Below are 3,931 nucleotides of genomic sequence, written 5' to 3'. Positions count from 1 at the left end.
ACGATTGACATTAAAAATTAATGTGCTGAGCATGTATACATGTAAACAGTGATCGCCAGTCTTGACATTACAGTAACGTCGTACGACAGCCCTAACCCTGTCGTAGAGCTGCGACATTTTTTACGACGTCGTAGGCTACGACAAACGTTAATAAAACGGTCTTAACGTTCTGCGACATGTCTGCGACAAAAAACTAGCCTACGACGTGTCGTAGAGCGTTGATAAAACGGCTCCAAGATGTATATAAGGTTTTTAAGTGAACGTATAAGTTCAAAGCAGAATCAACTTGAACCTTATCAAACATGACGTGAATTATGACAAATGACAATTATCTTTAGCTTAAAGAATATAACATTTATAATTACAAAAGTAATTGTTTTCAAAAATCCAATCAAAATTGAGATAATCTGGAAATGATATAAGCATAAATATAATTATATATGACGTATTGATAACAAACATATTTTTGAAGTTTGAATTAGACCCCTGAAGAAATAAAGAAGTTACAGAAATCATTGTTGTACAGTGTTCACCGGAAATGGCTCATCAAAACATCGAATAGAAAAATAAAAGGATGTACGTCGAGTTCACCCGAGGTAATCTTTTAACTTATTTCTCCATCATAACTTAATCGATTTTTCCAAACTAAACAATTTTATGAAGCTAGATATGTTTTGTTTTAGAGCAGTATTTGCTTTCTTTGCAATTTGCGATAATTTGTAGCGTATTTGTTGACATTTGCGAACGATGTTAAACTAACCACTTAATCAAGCCCATATCAAAATCCGTCTTGAATTTTCCTCTACTTATTTTTGAATGATCTAGAGCTGCTTTAGCAAAATTTGCGAAAACAGTATTCAATTTGCAGAAATAATTGTTGTTTTCTATATGTACAGGAACATATGATTACAGTAGTGACTAAGCTGGTTCAAAAATGCCAGGAAGAACACCAGACTCAACGCCTCTAGTGCCGTAGAACAATACATTCTCTCACAATAGCGATATTGTAAAGTCTTTCGTGACGTCTGAAAATATGAAAGCTGTAAACCATCCGCCATATTCTCCTGAATTAAATCCCTGCGACTTCTCTCTGTTCCCTAGACTTAAGGAAATGTTTCATGGAAAAACTAATACGCCCACCCAGCAAACACATGACGTTAAAATAACGTCGGATTAATGTTAGATTTTGGTCACGACGTCGGCGACCAAAATACGACGTAAATCTGACGTTAAAATACCGATGTCTAATAGACGTTTCTTTTTGACGTCGTACTAACATCAGGTTCTGGTCGGTGTCATGACGGTAGGTAAAAAAATAACAGAAAATAATCCTTATTCGCTGTTGTAATCATTTAAAAAAAATTTCAAATGTTATTTGGATTACAATGAAATGTTCTTATATAAATACAGACCAAGATCGCGGCGCTGCAACCTAATAAAACATATAGGTGGCGCTGTATATAGGCAAGTTACATGTGTTATTGTTATGAAATCTATTTATAGCCACAGATCTGTTTACAGTTTCAAATCATTTAACGTTATAATATTATCATTTGTGGTACATTATATGTATCAAAATCACGAGTTTTTTAATAGTGCTTTAACATTTAATCATAGTGACAGAAAAGGGAAAGAAAACGTAATTAACCTATAATTCGAATCTAAAGTCACGTGGATGGAAATTCAAATTCGTAGGCGTTACGTTTTGGCTGTCAGGCAGGAATCGGGATGCACTGATAAAGTGAATATTATAGATTTTCTTGAACAAAAAGGTCAGTTCAATTTATTTAGATTTATTTCTACTTTGTATTAGATAAATAATTGCATGATTGCAAGCACTCTAAGATTTAATTATCATTATTTGAACAGCTGAAGTAAAATGTCACACAAATTCGCGATAATGTCTAATAATAAATCTTTTTAAAATTGACATGTTTTAACTCTGCTTGTAAAGAGTTTATAATATGCCTTTCAGTACTACTAAAGAGAATGCTTAGTTTTCATATTTTTCTTAAACTGTGATGTTTTTGTCAGTTAAAATCTGAGAATTGAGAATGAATTTGTACGATTTCGAGCATTTCGGACCAACACGTTTCGGTCCCAAATAACCCAAAACGTTCCGGTCCCAAACAACCCAAGACGTTTTGGTTCCAGACATTTCGGCATTTAATGCTTAATTTAAAACAATGAAATATTTAAGACTTGCGTAACTGTTCTATTTCTAACGTAGAATATACTGTATACATAAGTAAGAATATAATTTTCTTTTCAGGTAGTTTAAGTGTTGGACATGCTCTCAAAGGTCGGAGGGACGGAAACACGTGAATATGTAAAAAGAAACATATGAAAGTAAGATTTTTGTAAATTCTATAACATACTTTAATCCATACTAAACTGGAGTTTAAAAGCGGCTTTTTAAATGTTCAGTATTTATGTTTACTTTTAATTTTTGTTAAAGCTCTCATAAAAAGTTGGCAAAATTGTTCATTAAGTTAAGATAACCATGAAAACATTTTTGCTTGTTATTTTTACATGTTTCATAAATTTCTTTTTTTTCAGTGAAAATGATGTCACACACGCTATTGGACGCTACAAACGCTACATATCCTCCGGACAGACGAGGGGTGCTGAAAGAAGGTCATATCTTAAAGCATCACACCTCAAAATTCGTGCTAATTCTCATGGATATCTAAAAGTATAACTTTGTGAAGTAACTAAAAGGCAGCAATTTATACATTACTGACAATTATCAAAGGAGGTCAAAATATGCAAAATGGCACTAAATGTTTTAGAGATGCTGTAGAAATATAGTTAAAATACTGAAAATCTGTCATTAATTGCTTGAAACATTATTATCAGAATCTTTTTCACTTTTCTTAAAATTATAATATTTTCATTATTTTATTTGATAAGGCAAACTTTGATAGAAATGTGCATATATGGTTTTGTTCTTTAATATTTGTACATATTTTCTTAGTTTCATTTATGTCATTGTTTTTGTAATCCCTTTTTGTTTTGTTATTAACTTATTTTATGTTTTATTTTGTTTAATTTATGAAAATTATTTAACCTTGCAGAATTTACTAAAATTGTATGTATCAGCTTAAAATTGCAACTTTCATTTTAAATTAAAAAAGCATAAAACATATTTTTGCTTTTAGTTTTCTGTTATACATTTCATTGGAGGGAAAGTTACTTAATAGAATGAGTTACATTAAATTCGATCAAATCAGGATTAGCCAGAAAATATTTATGACGTGGTGAAACAAAAGAGATTAGGGGAATGATCAGATGAAGGTCAGAAAATGACCAGATTTAGGGCAGAAAAGGGTTAATATTTAGGTCGGAAAATGGTCAGATTGAGGTCGGAAAATGGTTAGTAACTGGTCAGATTTAGGTTGGAAAATGGTCAGATTGAGGTCGGAAAATGGTTAGATAATGGTCAGATTTTGGTCAGAAGAAGGTTAAATAATGGTTAGATTCTGACGTCTACCTGACGTCAGATTATTACGTCAAAAAAACTTTCAAATCCAACCGTTTTTCCGACCGTCATCCGACGTCAGAACCTGACTTAAATCTGACGTCAGCATGACGTCTTGTGTTTGCTGGGCAGTTCTCTTGGCAGCGCCATGTATTAGTGTCTGTGCCAGATTCCACAAGACAGATATTTTGGAGCCTTTTTCAAACTGGACATATGGATTAGAAAACCGCATTTTGATAGAGGAGGAATACTTTGAAGGTTTGAAATAGAAAACATTTTTATAAGATGTAGCAGGTACAAAATATGAACCTAGTAGCAGGCATTATTGAATGACTCTTGTAATAAGAACTACTCCGATGAAAATTATAAGATAAAAGTATTTGCATCTGTATATAGAAATAATAGTGAACTTACATAAAGTAATACCAAGTAAATGCATTCAAGACCATC

At 32.3% G+C, this 3,931-nt stretch overlaps 1 long non-coding RNA gene across 1 annotated transcript; it reads left to right on the top strand.

Moving 5' to 3' along the window:
* The first annotated feature begins 1,528 nt into the window (after window positions 1-1,528).
* Window positions 1,529-3,607, top strand: LOC132745428 (uncharacterized). Its single transcript, XR_009627837.1, has 3 exons — window positions 1,529-1,772; window positions 2,273-2,349; window positions 2,560-3,607. It is a non-coding gene; the product is annotated as an uncharacterized LOC132745428 (long non-coding RNA).
* Window positions 3,608-3,931: the final 324 nt, after the last annotated feature.

This window comes from Ruditapes philippinarum, unplaced genomic scaffold (genome assembly GCF_026571515.1).
Source record: "Ruditapes philippinarum isolate M1 unplaced genomic scaffold, ASM2657151v2 ctg26024_1_1_1_1, whole genome shotgun sequence".
In the NCBI taxonomy this organism is placed as follows: Eukaryota; Metazoa; Mollusca; class Bivalvia; order Venerida; family Veneridae; genus Ruditapes; species Ruditapes philippinarum.
Note: the sequence above shows the minus strand (reverse complement) of the source record. Positions and strands in the feature narration are given on the sequence as shown.